Here is a 20,130-nt window from a genome sequence, read left to right as displayed (position 1 = left end):
TTGAGCGTCGTCCTGTGCACCAAAGGGTTGCCAATTCAAATCCTTGTCAGAACACATACCTTTGTGGTTTGATCCCTGGTTGGGGCATACATAAGGCAACTGGTTGATGTTTCTCTCTCTGACTCCCCTCTCTCTAAGCATGTCCTTGGATAAGGATTTTTAAAATAATAATAATTACTAAAACTAAGTAAAATTCAGGGACCTTTCACTGGATTTTGATAGAATTCAAAGGAATGTCCCCATGCCTCCAAAAAACATATTAAAAACTGGCTGATCCTTTTGGGAACGTGCCATTGGGAAAAGGCCTTGTATTATCTCTTCAATCTTCAATCAGGAAATTCTGGGAAGCAAATAAAAATGCAAAGGAAGTCTCTAAGAATATCTTTGGATATGTCTATTGTAGCTTGTTTCTGACCAGTTTCAGGTACATATAGGCACATATCAGTAGAATAATAAACCTACTAGAGAAAGAAAGTTTTGTTTCATTGTTTGACTTTGCTAGTGAGAAGGCTGTGTAATGTTTCAAATAGTGATCTTTTTCTCATTACTAAATTACTTACCTCCTCTGTTTCCCAGGCCAGCTTAAATTTTGATTGTATGCTTTCCAAGCATAGTACCTTTGCCAGGGCCAGAGTGTTATTTAACAGGGATCTCACCACTGATTACAGTGCTGCATATTATGTTTCAAGGATACTGAAACCTGGTTTCTCAGGGAACCCATTTCTATTTTCTTGTCCCCCATAAATAAAAACACCACAAGAAAAATCACTGGGAAATTTTTGGTAGAGACAGATGTTTAAATGTCCACGAATTAAATTGGTGCTTAAGAATGTACTAAAAGACGGGATGCTCTGTATAACCAATGCTTGTGCAAAAGAAGCCTAGAAGAAGGGCTTTGACAGAAATGATATTTAAAAATTCATGAAGGTAAAAGAGTAAAAAGAGGAAATGAGTTCCAAAAGTGAGCAAGGAGGAGAGAGTTTGAGAGGGGAGAGATCATAAAGGCAGAGAGTTAAAAGAGAACAAGAAAAAACCACAACAAAAAAAACTAGGAAAGCAGAGAAGGGCATTCCTATGATGAAAATGCTCAGGATACTTCTAAATAGAAATTCCCTTTTTTTACTGCTAGTTATAGTTGCTTCACCCCCAGAGGAACGAGAAAGGAGAGGTTTTTCTTTACACCTGTGATCTTGGATTGAAGCTTTACCTTATATTGCTCTGGTCTGCTGTGGTAGACATTAGCATACAACATTATGTGCTTAGTCAGCCACTTTGCCTGAAAATTCTACTTACCTTGAAGATCCTCAGACAGGTAATGAACCACATGCCCATATATAAGTTACAGGTAGTCTGCCAAGTCATGAATTCAACTTAATGCAGAAGGAGCTTTTAAATTCTAATATGTTCTTATCTGCAATTCGGCTGACTAACTTAGCAGTTCTCCTTAGGGAGAATTGGTGGGGGGTGGGGGGGAGTGGGGTTGGTTGATTAGTTTGCTTTTTGTGTTTTGCTGAGCTCCAGCTCTAAGTTTCCCTTTCCACAGCCTGCTGAACCCAGAATGAGGAGTTCTCCTGGTTTGGTTTCTAGACACTCTTTAGTGAGCCTTGCTTTCAGGTTGCTCAGCTCAAAAGAGAATTCTAATCAACCCCTCTGACTTGCCCTTTGATACTCAGTGTGGTTCAACACATATTTGAGTGCCAATCATGTGCTGAGTACTGAGAAGAAAGGATAAATAATATAGTGCCAATGGAATTTGACTTGCAAACTTATATGTGTAGTACATTCTGATAAGTACTGCGATGCAGGTGTAAACAAGTGTGTGGGTGCACTGAGAAAGGATCAGATAGCTTTGCCTCGAATTATATCAGGGACTATAATCAGAGAGGAGGTTGACGTAGCAGTGGGTCATTGAGGAGCATACTGGAGGGTAGGATGCTTGTTCTAAGCCGAGTGGAGCAGTATATGCTAAGCACTGAAGCACAAGAACATAATGTCTTTAGGAATGGCTGGGGGATAGGGTGCATCTGGAGGCTAGGGTAAGAGGTGACTGAAGAATGGACTGAATAGCAGAGGCTAGACTGATTATCTTCCTCCCTCCAATAAATCTTTACTTACTCTCTTGACTTCTTTACCCAGGCTTATAGTAATTTATTATACTTACTGCCCTCCCGATTGCCTATTGATTTTCTATTCTGCATAAAATTGTCCTTTCTACTTGACATTATCTTCCTATCTCACCCTTCTCTATTAACTTATAACCCTTATTTTTTAAAAAATCAACATTCCACAAACCTATTTACAAAGCCTAAACTTTATATATTCTTCAGAAATGTGTATGTCTAAGGATAAAAGGACTTTTATTGTACACTCACACAGGTTAAACTGAGACCCTGTCAGAGCAGAGGTCTTTCTATCCTAGACAGTGCTTCTTATATTATCACTGGTAAAGAACCAGGTTTTAACTTCTAATCCTTCACAGGCTGATATTCTTAGGAATTAAGTGAAAATAAATTCCTAGAAATGTGGCATACAAAATAAAAGTAAAAAGTTTTTTTTTAATATATTTTATTGATTTTTTACAGAGAGGAAGGGAGAGGGACAGAGAGTCAGAAACATCGATGAGAGAGAAACATCGATCAGCTGCCTCCTGCACACCTCCCACTGGGGATGTGCCTGCAACCAAGGTACATGCCCTTGACCAGAATCGAACCTGGGACCTTTCAGTCCGCAGGCCGACGCTCTATCCACTGAGCCAAACCGGTCAGGGCGTAAAAAGTTTTTATTATTAAAGTCAACAAACAAATTACTCTGCTAGATTGCTATTAAAATTTTTAAATACTTATCTTGTCACAGACTAGTAACAAATGGGTTCACAAACTAGCACCAGTTTGTGGACCACATTTTGAGTAGCACAGCTATAGAATTCCTCGATACAGCTTGTGCCTGATATGCAGTAGAACTTCAGTGCATGTGTGGGGAATAAATAGTGAATGAGATGGTTAGCATTGATTATAGTAATAGGAAGGAAAAAACAACAGTCACAGCTCTCTTTGGAGAGTTGGAGGGAAATGGTTGAGAAAGTAAAGAGTACTGTAATAATATTACCCTCGATGCAAAATAATCTTATTCTCATCAGTCTTTCTGCAGGTCGATCCTTTGGCTCTCTACTAAGGCAGATATACACTAGCAAATCACCTGGGTCAATTTCTGAGACATGTTCATTTTTATCTTGCCAAATATGTAAAGCGTACTCTAAATATCTGCAGAAAAATGTCAACCCACTTACCTGATTTAGCTCTCACAAGCAAATCTGCAGGTGGCTAGAATTGATTTAAAATACTAACCATTGTCTTCTAATCAAAGCATTTCTATGTGTAGTAATATGGACCATACTGTCAATGCTTTTTCTGCCTGAGGTTTTTCCCATTTCCTTCTGTGTCTTCTCAGAAGATTAGCTGAATAGGGTAATAAGTCTTTATTAAAAACTTTGTAACTAACAAGCCTTCTATGTCAATTAAGGTAATTTCATATTGCTTACAACACTGCAAATTTTCAGTTCAGTGAAAATACAAAGAATTCATGGTGTCATTCAGGGGATAGGAAAGTAGATCTATTTTTTAATATTGAAACACATAGCTGCATTCAAAGGAGGTCATTATTTTGAAATATGTGAACTTAATGTTTGAATGCAACTTATAATAGGGAAGTTTTGTTATTATAAGTACAACTAGAGTCCTGGTGCACAAAATTCGTGCCTGGCCGGTGATCAGGGCCAATCTGTGGGCGACTGGCAGGACGATGGGGGGCAGGGGGGGGCGGGCACTGACACACACCCTTGGCTGGCCTGGGGCCTGCAGGCTGGGGGCAGCTCCTGCGTTGAGCGTCTGCCCCCTGGGGGTCAGTGTGCATCATAGCAACTGGTCGTTTCACCATTTGTTCCACCGTTCAGTCGATTTGCATATTAGGCTTTTATTATATAGGATTCTGTGTCCATTGTAGATCAGTACAGCATCAATAACTCAATACATCATCCTCCTTCTCTACTAGCCATATCCCAAGAGGGCATTGTTAGGAAGGGCAAAAGAACCATTTCATGGTATATTTGGGGGTCTGCCTGCTTTTCTTACCCTCTCAACAGTTCCCTTAGCTCTTCTAGGTCTGGAGGCCTGTCCTCACAAAGATACTCAGGACCCTGCAACTGCCTAAAGCCACTTTCTTTCCAAGAGTGTGTAGTGTGGACAGACCTCTGTCTGAATGCTAGCTATGTTAGTTACTAGCTGTAAGTTCCTGAGAAATGTCTTCAACTTCTGAGAGCACTACTATTTCATGTGGGTGTCAGTATCCTATATAATAAAAGAGTAGTATGCAAATTGACCCTAACAGCAGAACGACCAGTCGATATGATGCGCACTGACCACCAGGGGGCAGACGCTCAACACAGGAGCTGCCCCATGGTGGTCAGTGTGCTCCCACAGGGGGAGCTCCACTCAGCCACAAGCTGGGCTGACAGGTGACAGCACAATGGTGGTGGCGGGAGCTTCTCCCGCTTCCACAGTGCTAAGGATGTCTGACTGCGGAAGCGGGCCTAAGCTGTCAATCAGACATCCCCCAAGGGCTCCCAGGCTGCCAGAGGGATGTCTGACTGCCAGCTTAGGCCCAGTTCCCCGGGGAGCGAGCCTAAGCTGGCAGGTGGACATCCCCCAAGGAGTCCTGGACTGCGAGAGGGTGCAGGCCGGGCTGAGGGACTCCCCCAAGTGCATGAATTTTCATTTACCAGGCTTCTAGTTAAATGATATAAAATAGAAAAGAGGTACTCTTAGTACAGCACTTGGCATATGTATTGAATGTAGGTACCCAAATATTACTTTTTTTTTACATTGCCTCCTCTTTCTTTGAGGACTAACTATAAACAATGAATATATCCAGGTGCCAAATAAGTCTGGAAATATTGTTCATCTTTTTCCTGGTCTTATACTGTACATTTATCAAGTTAAACAAGACTGTTAGAAAGCTAGCTCTGAGGAACGCAAGAATTAGGACTTTGTCTGCATTGATAATGAACCATAAATTAAGAATTATTTAACTTTATAGCCATTATTAGACTAATACAATCAGTGGGGTTTCCCTTAGCCTTTGGAGATTTTATAGAAACTCAGAAGAAAGACCAGAACCTGAGTCTTGGGCTAATATCTGTTCTCCTAGTCCTGACTGGACTGATTGTCTAGTGACATCTCTCACCATTGGAATGTGGAAAAGACAACTCCTCAACTGGTACTAGATCTGTTACCTGAACATTGTTGTGGCTTTCTTGATTTTATACAATTTAATGTGGTTCAATAATTTCTGGGAATCTTGCCTAAGCTAGAAAAGTGCCTCTAGTCATGCAACAAGTCCTCTTTATAAATATGTCTTTTACTCATCAAGGATATATAATAAAAGACCAAGAATCAGGGACCCCAAAAGTGAATGAGTTCTGCCCTGTGGAATACACTAGCAGCATAATCTGAGCTGGCATTCCATAACACCAAAAGGCATCCTGTATCCTGCAATATTTGGAAGTGCCTTTCTAGCCTCATGTCCTGGAGGGACTGCTTGGCCTATACCCGTGGTCGGCAAACTGTGGCTCTCGAATCACATGCGGCTCTTTGGCCCCTTGAGTGTGGCTCTTCCTAAGCCTTAGGAGTACCCTAATTAAGTTAATAACAATGTACCTACCTATATAGTTTAAGTTTAAAAAATTTGGCTCTCAAAAGAAATTTTAGCCCTAACCGGTTTGGCTCAGTGGATAGAGCGTCAGCCTGCGGACTCCATGGTCCCAGGTTCGATTCTGGTCAAGGGCATGTACCTTGGTTGCGGGCACATCCCCAGTAGGGGGTGTGCAGGAGGCAGCTGATCGATGTTTCTCTCTCATCAATGTTTCTAACTCTCTATCCCTCTCCCTTCCTCTCTGTAAAATAAATAAATAAAATATATTTAAAAAATAAAAACTGAAAGAATTCTAACAGATAACACTTCTCATTTAAAAAAAAAGAAAGAAAGAAAGAAAGAAATTTCAATCATTGTACTGTTGATATTTGGTTCTGTTGACTAATGAGTTTGCCAACCACTGGCCTATACCATAAGCTTTAGGGATCATGACGTATTCATCTTCTATCCCCAGGTCTTGAGTATAGTCTGTTCCTGATACAGACTGGGCAGATAGGATAGCAGATCGTGTCATATGAATGTTAAGAGAATGGATGTTGTAATTAGGCACTCAAAAACCAACTTTATGACTTATTGGCTTTATGACCTTTGAGCAAGTTACTTGCCATCCCTAAACCACAGATTCCTCATCCATATAAGGACTATAATAATGCCTATTTCATAGGTTTGTGAGGATTAATTTAGATCTGGATAAAGAACTTAGCCAATATCTGGCACTCAGTACATGTTAGCCATGATCATTATAGATCAGTGATACTGTTACTATTGTGCATGTTACTGCCAAAGATTCTTACACCCAAAAGATGTGTAACATGAATCATCTAACAACAGAATTCTTGGTATAGTCTTCCCCTTTAGTTTCTTCTATTCATTTAAACAGAAATTTTCTTAGGTATGGCTCATTTGATAAGAAGTGTCTGATAAAGTGTACCAGCTGGTTTATATCATTGCTCCAGATAATTTTATTTATACATGTATATTTTTTAAATTGATTTCAGAGAGAAAGGGGGGGGGGGGGAGAGAGAGAAACATCAATAATGAGAGAGAATCATTGATCAGCTGCCTCCTGCATGCCCCCTACTGGGGATCAAGCCTGCACCTTGACCAGAATTGAACCTGGGACCCTTCAGTCCACAGGCTAATGCTCTATCCACTGGGCCAAACCAGCTAGGGCCAGATAATGTTATATGAAAGTTTTCCTATTTTATTATTTTTAGAAGTTATTTTGGAGGAATAATGATCTGGTGGGGACTTATGAATATTTTTAAATATTTACTTTGTCAGTCTAAAAATAAGCTAAACATTTTCAATTTCCATGGGAAAGCCCTCAGGGAAAAAAACTTCATTTGTTGTTGTTGTTGTTGTTATATCTCTAGTGAAGTTTAGAAATTTGAAGACTGTATTGCCAAGAAGCTGCAAAGAGCCCCTATCTTTGAGCTGCTTCTTGTTCTCTCTGCACAGTAAGAGAAGCATTTGGGAAAATAGTCCATTGTTTGTTGTTGGTTCCTAAAGCGCTGCCAGGGGAGACTTATACTCCTGGGTCTCTTCTTATGTCCCCAGGAGGGCGTTGATGGAAGGTGGTTATTAATCTGCACTAACTTCAGTTTATTAGCTGTATTAGTTCCCAAACATGTTTTTGGCAGAGAAATAAATTCTACAAGTCCCCTTATAGTGTTTATCCTTTTCCAGCACTGTAGCCAAGGGTTTTGTTTTTTTCAAGCAATTTTTTAGACATTTCATCTTTTTCCCTCACTGCCCACCTCTCTTCTCCCCCATGCTTGCCTTCCATCCTTTGTGCACACAAAATATTTAAGCCCCAGTGACTGTTTTCCCTTGAAAAATGTGTTGCTATTTCAAACTTTTAGTTTTATAAGAACTTATTTCCTAGAAACATCTTTTAACTCCCAGTATGAATTCTTTATTTAACCACTGTAGACCACCCCTCCCTATGTGGTGGTTGAGAATATGGGCTTTCGTGTCTATAATTTTTTCTTTCTGTTCTTTAAAAGGCTTTTTTCCCCAGAACCCTAAAGCTACTCAAAGTCTGGTCTCTGGACCAGTGGCTGGTTAGAAATGCAGAATCTCAGGTCCCACCCCAGACCTACTGAACTGGAATCTATATTTTGACAAGATCTGAATGTGATTTGTATATACATCAAAGTTTAAGATCATGTTTTGCTCAAAGTAGTGGTTCTTAACCCTGGCTGTTCAGTGTAATCACCTGGGGAATTTTGAAAAAGTCAGATGCCTGGGTTCCATCTCCAGAGATTCTGATTTAATTGGTCTGGGGGGTGGCCCAGGCATTGGGAGTTTTAAACATTCCCCAAGTGAATCTAATATGCAGCCAAGGTTTAGACCACTCTTGTGCACGAATTTATAATTTGCCCTAGTTTCTTAGGATATCATTAGGTATAAATCAAGGCAAGACTAATAACTAAAAAAAAAACCAAACCTATATTTTTTAAAATTACACTTATTGGGAGGATGTATATATGAATAGAAAAACATTGGAAATATAGACCCCCAAAATATTAAATGGTAACCTCTGGGTTATAGGATTATAGCTATATGTTTTGTCCTTTATTTTCCAAACTTTCTATAATAGCCATGAATTCTGTTGGTTAAAAATCCTCATATGTGTACATATACTTTTTAGTAAATGTAATCACATTCTGTGTGTTTTGTGAATTGCTTTTTAATTTTTTAAAATTTTTATCTTTTTTTCACATATCAGTATATTACAAATATTTTCTCATATCTTTAAATATCATTTACACAGGCTTTTATATTGCTTAACGTGAATCCTGACCCAGGATGACTGGATTTTTACTTTAACAAGTATGTTAAACTGACTAGGTAGGGCCTTTGAGAGACTGACTGATTAACTCTTGGGAACCTTTAGTATTTGGAAGCTTTTCTTGTCCACAGAAGGCAAAATGTTTAGATGGAGATGTCGAAACTGCAGTGAGGTCAGATCAGACCTTCCCAGAAGGATTTCTAACTATTATTAAATGAGTACCAGCATTTGTTTGAGCTATTCAACCTAACACATAGAACTGGACTTTACCATCCCAAAAGATACTGCACCACAGGGAATTCTTAATGATGTTTGGATTGCAACTTATGTGTCCTATTGGATGGAATTATATTTCTAAACTTCCTCTTCAAATCCTTTTTGGTTTAGTTGGAATTGTGTTTCAAGACAACTAGCATCTCTTACAGCTTCCTCTGTGGAAATTATGACATGGAAAGCTGGAAAATCCTTAGGGAACCTCAATGATGTGTAGTTGGCCAAGCTATGTTGTAATCAAAGCAAATTAAGTGCATCCTCTTTCCCAAACTTTGGGAATACCAGTTTTACAACTTAAAAAAAAAAAATCTTCCTGCCCAGTCAGCATGGCTCAGTGGTTGAGTGTCGACCTATAAACCAGGAGGTCACGTTTCAATTCCCGGTCTAAGCACATGCCCAGGTTCTAGGCTCGATCCCCAGTGATGGGGCGTGCAGGGGCAGCCAATCGATGATTCTTGTCATTGATGTTTCTATCTCTCCCTCTCCTTTCCTCTCTAAAATCAGTAAAAATATATATTTGTATTTTTAAAATATATTTTATTGATTTTTTACAGCGAGGAAGGGAGAGGGATAGAGAGTTAGAAACATCGATGAGAGAGAAACATCGATCAGCTGCCTCCTGCACACCCCTCACTGGGGATGTGCCCGCAACCAAGGTACAAGCCCCTTGACCGGAATCGAACCTGGGACCTTTTAGTCCACAGGCCGACGCTCTATCCACTGAGCAAACCAGTTAGGGCAAAATATATATTTTTAAATCTTCCTATAAAATTGTTCTGTCCTTAACCCAGTTAAATTGCATTATATGGGAAGAGAATAATTTGCTAATGATCTCTTTACAAAAAGAAGAAAGAAGATACATTCTGCATTTGGGGAACCTTTTTATCTTTTATTTCTATTTTTTTAAATATGTTTTTGTTGAGTTCAGAGAGAGGAAGGGAGAGGGAGAGGGAGAGAGATAGAAACATCAATGAGCCCAGCCGGCATGGCTCAAGTGGTTGAGCATAGACCTGTGAACCGGGAAGTCACGGTTCGATTCCTGGTCAGGGCACATGCCTGGGTTGTGGGCTCAATCCCCAGTGTAGGGTGTGCAAGAGATAGCCAATCAGTGATTCTCTCATCTATGATGTTTCTGTTTCTCTCTTCTTCTCCCTTCCTCTCTGAAATTAATAAAGATTTTTAAAAAATTTTTTTAAAGAAACATCAATGATGAGAGAGAACCATCAATTAGCTGCCTCCCAGATGCCCCCCATTGGGGATCGAGCCCACAACCTTGGCATGTGCCCCGACCTGAAACCCAACAGTGACCTAGTTCATAAGTCAACGCTCAACCACTGAGCGATGAGCTGGGCATTGGGAAATCTTTTTAAAGATGCATACTATTTTACTCTGCAAAAGAAAAGTTCTGTTTGTCACCTTTTTACCTCATTTAACCTTTTCCCAACCAAAATCAGTATATAAAAGGTTCAGAAATATGCATTGTTTAGTTTTAGAGCAATAGGCTTAATATTTCACTCACAGAATTAACAAAGCTTTTAAACTTAGCATTCTGAGGAGAAAGATTCCAAGGCATTTCACAAACTGAAGAAGACTTCAGGAACTGTACTCATCGACGAGGGATGTGTGTTCCCTTTGAGTAGTATTTGATCTGAGTTTGTGCCTTTACTTCTGAGTTTGTGCCTTAACTTGAGATGGTAGTGCTATCGGCCTTGGCTATCTTGCCTGGATATGCAAATCAGGAAGAGACCAGACACCTGGGCATGGCACAGTATTGAAAGGTGATACGGGTTCGTGAGTGTATATTCAGCTTTGGAGGCATGTTTTAGACACTGATACTTATCTTATCTCACAAGACCAGATCACAAGCAAGCCAAAGATGGTACTTTGTACAAGCCTTCATTATAGATAGTCCTTCTCACATTGCATTGTAATTATTCTTTTACCTGGTGGTTTTTCCTACCTGGAGGAGAACTCCAGGGAGCATGCACAGAGAGCATGTCTAAATGTTGGACAAATGAAATGTCTAGTTCAACCTTGTTATAATCCAAAATTCTTTGGTCATATTCAAATCTGGGTTAACTTGATTTTTTTCACCAATTAAAAGTTGATCACTAGTTAACACTAGTGTTTAACAACTGTAAAGTAGTTGACTATTCTGCACTTTCTAGAGGGGACATAATTATGAAACCTATTTAAAATTATATCAAAATTTGGGGATTGGTTTTTTATTTATGTTCACAATGATATTATGTTTTGGATGTTAATCAAAATATCATAGTGTCTTAACTCTTTCGCTTTGTTTTGTTTTGTTTTTTGTTAATTCTCATCCAATGATATTTTCCATTGATTTTTAGAGATAGTGGAAGGGAAGAAGAGGGAGAGAGAGAGAAACATCAATGTGAGAGAGACACATGCATCGGTTGCCTCCCGCACGCGCACAGGGCCTGGGATCTACCTGCGACCCAGGTAGTGCCCCTAACCCAGAATCAAACTCGAGACCTTTTGGTGTGCGGGCCGACACTCTACCATTGAGCCACACGGGCCAGGGCCTTAACTGTTAAATAAGATATGAAAACACAAATTAAGGAAAGAATATTTCTCTGGTCACTGATATAGTAAATTAAATGAATAAGACACGTTTGATTTTTGGATTGTCTTGTATTGCCCTAAAGCATTATTTTGACTTCTTAACTATTAGTCAAAAGCTACTTGTGGTAGTCAGTTTGGAGTTTGTTCATTCTGAGTAATAGTTTTTTTATTTTTTAAAAATGAAATATATTATTGAGATTAGTGTAGAATATATATTATACTGTATATTAAACTATGTTTCAGTATATATCAAATTGCTATTTAAAATTAGTTTCAGAAAATATATGTAAGAGAAAATTCACTGAGAAAAATTTATACTAAAATAAAGAAATATTCTAGCCCTAGCCAGTTTGGCTCAGTGGATAGAGCACCGGACTGAGGACTGAAGGTTTCTGGGTTCCAGTCTGGTCAAAGGCATGTACCTTGGTTGCAGGCTCCTACCTGGCCCAGGCCCAGGCCCTGGTCAGGGCTTGTGCAGGAGGCAACCAATTTATGTGCTTCTCTCACATCGGTATTAATCTCTGTCTTTCCCTCTTTCTTCTACTCTCTCTAAAAATCAGTGGAAAAATATCTTCGGTTGAAGATTAAAAACAAAATAATAATAAAATCAGTAAAAACCTTTTTAAAAAAGGAATGTTCTATACAAAAGAGGATTTCTTTATAAACTTAGGAGGTGGCTTAGTAAAGTATGGCCTGTCTCTACCTCTCACAAGTTATGAGGCTTTAAGTAAGCCTGTTAATATCTCTGGGGTGTTTCTTCATTTTTATTTATTTATTTATTTATTTATTTATTTTAATATATTTTATTGATTTTTTACAGAGAGGAAGGGAGAGAGATAGAGAGTTAGAAACATCGATGAGAGAGAAACATCGATTAGCTGCCTCCTGCACATCTCCTACTGGGGTACATGCCCTTGACCGGAATCGAACCTGGGACCTTTCAGTCCGCAGGCAGACGTTCTATCCACTGAGCCAAACTGGTTTTGGCAGTTTCTTCATTTTTAAAAGGATAGGGTCAGCTGAGATAATATGTGTTAAAGTAATCTATAAACTTTAAGAGACTATGCAAATGAATTATGGATTTCATTAATAGCCTTAGTAGGTTTGATAGCTGATTCTGTATTTTTTTTGTTACTATCAAAGGATTGGTTTAGAAAACATTAGAGTGGAAGGTATATTTGGGCATGAGAAATAACTATTAAGCTTTTCTTATATCTACAGAGTTCATATGCAGAACAGACTTTTTTGTCATTTATAAAATAAAACTTCAAAAAAAGGTGGAACAGGTTGTGTTAGACTCTCCCTAGTGTTTTCTTTTTTCAGTTTTATTGAGGTATAATTGACATTTAATGTTTTTTTCTTTTGTTTTTCAGAATAGATCCAGACCAAGAGTACATTTTAGCTTTGTGCTAGATCCTTTGTATTCTTACAGACCCTTTTTCACATGCTTAGTAAGTGTCTCTCTGATTCTTTATTAGATTTTTGCCTTTTGAAATATTTATTACCCTTTTGTTAATTTTGAAGACTTTTTCTTGATATCTCTACAATTCTTTTTAAAATATATATAACAGCCTTTTTGAGATATATGATGTAAATCCACTATACCATACAATTCACTCATTTTAAATATACAATTCAATGGTTTTCACTGTATTCACAATGTTGTGCAACTATCAACACAATCTTTTAGAACCTTCATCACCCCAAAAAGAAACCCTGTGTCCATTGGCAATCACTCCCCATTTCCCCTACCCTTCCACCCCAGCCCTGGGAAACCACGAATCTACTTTTTATCTCTATAGGTTTGCCTATTCTGGATATTTCATATAAATGGAATCATAGAATATGTAGTCTTTTGTTCTGGCTCCTTTCACTTAAGATAGTATTTTCAAAGTTTATCTATGTTGTAGCATGTATCAGTATCTAATCCCTTTTTCATTCCAAATAATAGTCCATTGTGTGAATATACCACATTTTATTTATTCATTTTTTTTTTAATATATATTTTATTGATTTTCTACAGGGAGGAAGGGAGAGGGATAGAGAGTTAGAAACATCGATGAGAGAGAAACATTGATCAGCTGCCTCCTGCATACCTCCTACCGGAGATGTGCCCGCAACCAATGTACATGCCCTTGACCGGAATCGAACCCGGGACCCTTTAGTCCACAGGCCGACGCTCTATCCACTGAGCCAAACCGGTTTGGCTTTATTCATTTATCAGTTGATGAACATTTGGATTGTTTCCACAGTTTTGGATATTATGAGTAATGCTTATATGTACATATATGTACAAGTTTTGTGTGAACATATGTTTTCATTTCTCTTGGGCATAAATTTAGGATTGAAATAGCTGGACCATATGGTCACTCTGTTTAACCTTTAGAGGAGCTGCCAGACTCTTCTAAAGTGGCTGCACTATTTTACATCTCTACCAGCAGTGTATGAGGGTTCCAGTTTATCTACATTTTAATCAACACATTTTATTGTGTCTTTTTATAATACCCATTCTAGAGGGTATAAAGTGGTACCTTCTTGAGGTTTTGCATTTCCCTAATGACTAGTGATTTGAGCATCTTTTCATTATTTATTGATCATTTGTATACCGTATATTTGGAGAAATGTCTATCCAGATTCTTGCCCATATTTTAGTTGGATTGTCTTATTATTGAATTGTAAGAGTTCTTTGTATAGTCTGGATACAATTCCCTTATCAATGATTTAAAAATATATCCCTTTTTTTCTTTCAATATATTTTTTTATTGATTTCAGAGAGGAAGGGAGAGGGAGAGAGCGATAGAAACATCAATGATGAGAGAGAATCATCAATCGGCTGCCTCCTGCACGCCCCGCACTGGGGATCGAGCCTGCAACCCGGGCATGTGCCCTTGACCAGAATTGAACCCGGGACCTTTCAGTCTGCAGGCTGACGCTCTATCCACTGAGCAAAACTGGATAGGGCTCCATATGAATTTTAGAATCAGTTTGTCAATTTCTGGAAAACCAACTGGGATTTTGATAAGGTTTAAGTTGAACCTATAGATCAATTTGGGAAGTACTGTCATCTTAACAATATTAATTAGTCTGATTCCTGTAATGCTCTCTAGACCTGTAGGAGAGAATAACAAAAAACGTTGTAAAGAATAAAGTTCTTGTCCTAGCTGGTTTGGCTCAGTGGATAGAGCGTCGGCCTGCGGACTGGAGGGTCCCAGGTTCGATTCCTGTCAAGGGCACATGTCTGGGTTGCAGACTTGCAGGAGACAGCCGATCAATGATTCTCTCTCATTGTTGATGTTTCTATCTCCCTCTCTCTTCCTCTCTGAAATCAATAAAAATATTTAAAGTTTTTTTTTTAAAAAAAAAGGAATAAAGTTCTTTGCTTTTCTTCCACAAGTAAAGAGCCTCTGGGGAGAATTTGACAAGTGGATGAATAAAGGGGAAACCTCCGAACCCTGTTATCCATCAATCCCAGCCTCCCAACTAAGGGAGTTTCATATACTGAGCCTTTGGGTTTCCAGAGGCAGACAGTGGGCTGTCCCCTACTGATAGGCATGTATATTCCACTCCTTCTGACCTCCAAAGCATCTGAGGTGTTTAGAGACAGTAGAGCAGGAAGGCATGTTTATTTCCTAAGTAGATGAACCTTTTGTTTTTTACCCTCTAAGCCAGTGGTGCTCAACCTTCTGGCCCTTTAAATACAGTTCCTCATGTTGTGACCCAACCATAAAATTATTTTCGTTGCTACTTCATAACTGTAATGTTGCTACTGTTATGAATCGTAATGTAAATATCTGATATGCAGGATGGTCTTAGGCGACCCCTGTGAAAGGGTCGTTCGACCGCCAAAGGGGTCGCGACCCACAGGTTGAGAACCACTGCTGTAAGCCAACCATGTCAAACTCAAAGGCTAACATGGGCCAAACAAGGTTTAAGTTTATGTGAGCCACAAAAAACAAAAGCTTCAATTTTCATAGAAACGTAGGTTTATTTCAATAGAGACATGCTGAATACAAAGGGCTGAAATAAATGAGTAATTGTTAACATAAAATAATAGAACATTTTAATAAAAATTAATATTTTTTCTTGAATATTAACTTACCAGACACTGAATAACTGCACAAATTAATAAGCGTAACGCAAATAAACCTTTTTTTCTTGTTCTCCAAAAGTGAAATATTTTCTGTTGCGCACACCAAACAAGTCAGTACAAGACTAATGACGTGGCAATCGGCTGCTAAAATATTTGCTGCTAGTATTAGTGGAGAGAAATGGTGCGTCTGCGCATAAGGCAGTAAAGGGAAATGAATGCAACACGATTATAGTAATCAGTCATTAGCAAACGTTGTAGTTCATTATTAACTAGAGGCCTGGTGCATGAAATGAGTGCAGTCGGGGGGGGCGTCCCTCAGCCAGGCCTGCGCCCTCTTGCAGTCCAGGACCCCTCAGGGGATGTCTGCCTGCCGGCTTAGGCCCAATCGCCCTGAGGATCAGGCCTGAGCCGGCAGTCAGACATCCCTCTCACTGTCCGGGGCTCTCAAAGTCTGGGACTCCTCGATCCTTACCACCTGCCTGCAGTGGAGGCGGGAGAGGCTCCCGCCACTGCCGCTGCACTCGCCAGCTGTGAACCCAGCTTCTGGCTGAGCAGTGCTCCCCCTGTGGGAGTGCACTGACCACCAGAGGGAAGCTCCTGCGTTGAGCATCTGCCCCCTGGTGGTCAGTGCACTTCATAGTGAATGGTTGTTCCACTGTTCAGTCGATTTGCATATTAGGGTTTTATTATATAGGATAATTATGTATAACAGTGTATTGTAAAAATTAAGGTATGAAATTTTTATTAAAGTGTTTCTTACATATCATTATATTGGCTGGGCCCCAAAAATATTCATTGCGGGCCAACATGCGGCCTGTGGGCTGCGAGTTTGACATGCTTGCTTCAAGCCTTTACCTTTCCTGGACATGACAAGTTTGCTTTTTGTTGTTGTTTTATGGCTGTTGGTTTCTTTTGTTTGACTTTTTGGAGGAGTTCTTTAAACTTTATCAGCCAAAACAGTTTGAGAGTTAGCAAGATAAAATTTTATCTTTAGCTCAGAGGCTGTGATTTTTCAGCCTGAAAATGTTAGACTCATAAAGAGGCCTAAGCTGTAATGATTCCACTGGAAATCAGTTTGTAAACATAATTACAATATCAGTTAATATAATGGCCCATTTTTGTGTTGAATTTTACAAAAAAAAATTTAGTTATATGTAGTTGTACTTTCATGTACTAGATTAAAGAATAAATAGTTGTGGGGTCTGTCCTTCCCATGCCCTTTGGGGTTTTGTCTTTCTGACTCTTCAGACTCACATTCTTTTAAATGTTACCTTTGGGAAAAGTTGGCCTCTTTTGTACTCAGAAGGCTTGGCTCTTTCTCTTAAGAGCCTCTCTTTTTTCCTCAGAAAACTAAAGAGTATAAAGAATGCTTTTTGTTGATGGAAACCTGGTTTTTGTTTTTGATGCCTGATGGCATGATTTCTCACTCTGGATATGATCTTTTTCTCTCTTGTAACAAAGCATGGAGCTTCTAGTGTGCTTTCTCTCTGAAAGTCAAAGGGTCGTGGCAGTCCCTAGAGGAAAGCATAGGCTCTGGCTGTCTGGAGATCGATGCTGAAGCCAGATCTAGTGACAGTGATCAGTTCTCCCTGAGGGAACTCTCTCTCCAGGTAAGGAAAGAAGGACAGAACTGGCTCATTAGGGCTGCTCAGTGATCATTCATAGAACTCCTAGGCAATTTTCAGTCTTAAAACTCAATCAATCAGAAAATCACCTGCATCTTCATCCCACTGTTAACTAGCTGTTTAATATTGGTAAAGTTTTCAATGTCTCCAAAACTTAATTTTTCCACTCAGAAAGCGATGTAATAGAGTTAAATGATACTTAACTCATGTGGTTTTGTGTATAAAGCACCTTATACAGGGCTTTGGCATATGAGTGTTAATGAGATAAAGTATATAAAGTATGAAGAAACAAGACCTAAATAAAGAAGATTAAATGTAAGAGATAAAATAACAGTGCACACAAAAAAGACTATACTCAGAGAAAAGAGTGATTTTGACAATAATATTAACCCTTTGAGTGCCAACCAATATCCTAGGAACTATGCTAAAATTGCCAAGGCATTTTTGATTTTACAGCAGTTTAGGAAAAAAATTATGAATCGCAAGTAAATGAACTTACATATTCAAAAACTTAAGGAAACCTTTACTACATTTGTTTTCTGCACTTAGGTGCCATCTGTCAATAAAGAGTGAACTACTAGCATCTAATAGTGACACTGCTGGAGGAGCGCAATAGCGCTCCCGGCACTTTTCGAGAAAGACAGGAGGAGCGTGATCGCGCTCCCCAGCACTCTAGGGGTTAATACTAATCCTAGTGAGTACTCACTGTATTCCAGGCACTGTGTAGTTTTACATACATTAATTAATTTTCATAGAATCTTCACAAAAATCATATAGGTTTTTATTGCTTTTTGGAGTTGCAAACTAAGCCTTAAACTAAGCCCAAAGTCACAAAACTGTTAAATGACAGAGCCATGATTATAACCAAGGCCATTAGACTTCAGGCCTGTGCCTTAACCACATGGTGTACCAGTTACCGGTAGGAGGAGAGGGACTGAAACAGAATATGAAAGAATGCTAGAATATGGAGAAGTAAAAAGGGAAGGGGTTTCAGGTGGGAATAAGGCTTAGGAAAAGCATAAAACAAGGTTTCAAGGGATAGTGTCACTTATAGGGACAGGTTAATGATTTGAACTACTTTGGCTGAAGCAGGTGGGTTGTTTTTGTGGATTTTTAAAAATATGATTTTAGAGAGGGAGAGGGACAGAGAGAAACATCAATGTGACATCCATTGCCGAAACTGGTTTGGCTCGGTGGATAGAGCGTCGGCCTGCGGACCGAAAGGTCCCGGGTTCGATTCCGGTCAAGGGCATGTACCTGGGTTGCGGGCACATCCCCACTAGGAGATGTGCAGGAGGCAGCTGATCGATGTTTCTCTTTCATCGATGTTTCTAACTCTCTATCTCTCTCCCTACCTCTCTGTAAAAAATCAATAAAATATATTTAAAAAAAAAAATGTGACATCCATTGGCTACCTCCTGCAGATCCTCTACTGGAGATCAAGCCCACAAACCAGGCATATGCCCTGACTGGAATCTTACCAACAACCACACCACCACAACGGCCAGGGCTAGAGCATATAGTTTTTTAGGTGAACTGGAGACACCTCATAGTTAAGGGTGTCAAACAATGACATATGTCTGCACTTGATCCTGTGACAGTAGAAAGCACTGAGAGGGTTTTGAGCAGGGAGGTGACATGATCCAACTGTTATTTTAGAAACAATAGTCTGGCAGTAGTTTGTAGATTGGATTCGGGGGGGCGGGGGGGAATACATGAAAATGCATTTCAGTGCAAGAAATAGCAGGGCTTGGTGACTGACTGGAAAGGAAGGTGGGGGGTTGGTCATGAAGGTCAATGCCCAAAGCGACAAAGCCCTCAAGAATTTTGGCACCAAAATAATTTTGCCAAAGCTGGAAACCTTGAGAATAAGCTATAAATGACTTCATGCAGACCTCATTTCTATAAATTTCCTATACCTCCCAAAATGCAGACTCCTCTAGGCCAGTGGTCGGCAAACTCATTAGTCAACAGAGCCAAATATCAACAGTACAACGATTGAAATTTCTTTTGAGAGCCAAATTTTTTAAACTTAAACTATATATGTAGGTACATTGTTATTAACTTAATTAGGGTACTCCAAAGGCTTAGGAAGAGCCACACTCAAGGGGCCAAAGAGCCGCATGTGGCTCACGAGCTGCAGTTTGCCGACCACTGCTCTAGGCAATAGTCCTTTCTGGTGGTCTCCTCCCCTTGCTTTATATTCCACCAATTTCTCCCCAGCACCACCCAGTCAGAAAGCTCCTTTCATTCTAAACAAAATCCCCTCCCTTCTGGAGCTCTTCACTGAGCATCCCTCCCATCTGCCTTCCACACTGAAACCTGACCCGCCCCCAAGGAGGCCATTTCCCTAGGAACCTTGGGGAGGACAGCTCTTTCGTCCTCACCTACTCTAAGGGCCAGGCTCAGGACGCCGGTTTGATAGGTGAAAATTTGCATTTCCCCTATGTTTTGGATAGTATTCTTTTGAGCTTGTTTATCTTTTTCATATATAAGTGCTCCTTATGTAGCAAAGACCCTGTCCTTTTGTTTGCTGTATTATAAATATTTTTCTAGTTTTTCATTTGGCTGAATTTTATGACTCTGAAGTATAGAAGTTATTCTATATTTTTATTTTCTGAAATACTTTTAAAATTAAATTTAATTCAGGTAATACACAAATACATTCTTCTTATAAAAATTTAAAACCACTTGGATCAACTTATCTCTTTTGATCTCAGTTCCCAGTCCTAGTGTCCTCCCTCTCCTGCTGAAACCACTCAGGTTCTGAACTTTTTCTGTGGAATTATATATGCTTTACTCTTTTAATGATTTCTCCTTTTGTTTTTCTGCTTAGAGAGGCCTTCCTCATTCGTAGGTCTTATAAATATTCATCTATATTTTCTTTATATTCTAACTGTTGTGGTTAATTGGAGTATATTATAGTAAGCAATGTGAGATAATTAACCATTTTTCTTCACTGATTTGGATTTTAGCATATATTAAAGTCAACATGTGTTGGGGTCACAGATAGGTTTGCTAGTACATCAATCTGCCAATTTTTGTGCTAG

General features: G+C 39.3%; 1 protein-coding gene across 3 annotated transcripts in view; it reads left to right on the top strand.

Moving 5' to 3' along the window:
* The window catches only part of PDE6D (phosphodiesterase 6D), a 51,538-nt gene that overhangs the window by 9,374 nt on the left and 22,034 nt on the right, over positions 1 to 20,130 (top strand). Inside the window, exons 1-2 of one of the 3 annotated variants that reach the window (XM_070422387.1) lie at positions 10,475 to 10,554; positions 12,739 to 12,816. The exons of 1 other annotated variant lie outside the window; for it this stretch is intronic. The gene's annotated coding sequence lies outside the window, so the exon portion shown is untranslated. Of the gene's footprint in view, positions 1 to 10,474; positions 10,555 to 12,738; positions 12,817 to 20,130 lie in introns of those variants that run through there. One more of the 3 variants, XM_070422388.1, reaches the window with a different exon arrangement.

The sequence above is a fragment of the Myotis yumanensis genome, unplaced genomic scaffold (assembly GCF_028538775.1).
Source record: "Myotis yumanensis isolate MYYU_CA2020_CCGP unplaced genomic scaffold, mMyoYum1.0.hap1 SCAF_8, whole genome shotgun sequence".
In the NCBI taxonomy this organism is placed as follows: domain Eukaryota; kingdom Metazoa; phylum Chordata; class Mammalia; order Chiroptera; family Vespertilionidae; genus Myotis; species Myotis yumanensis.
This window is presented reverse-complemented; position numbering and strand designations above follow the sequence as displayed.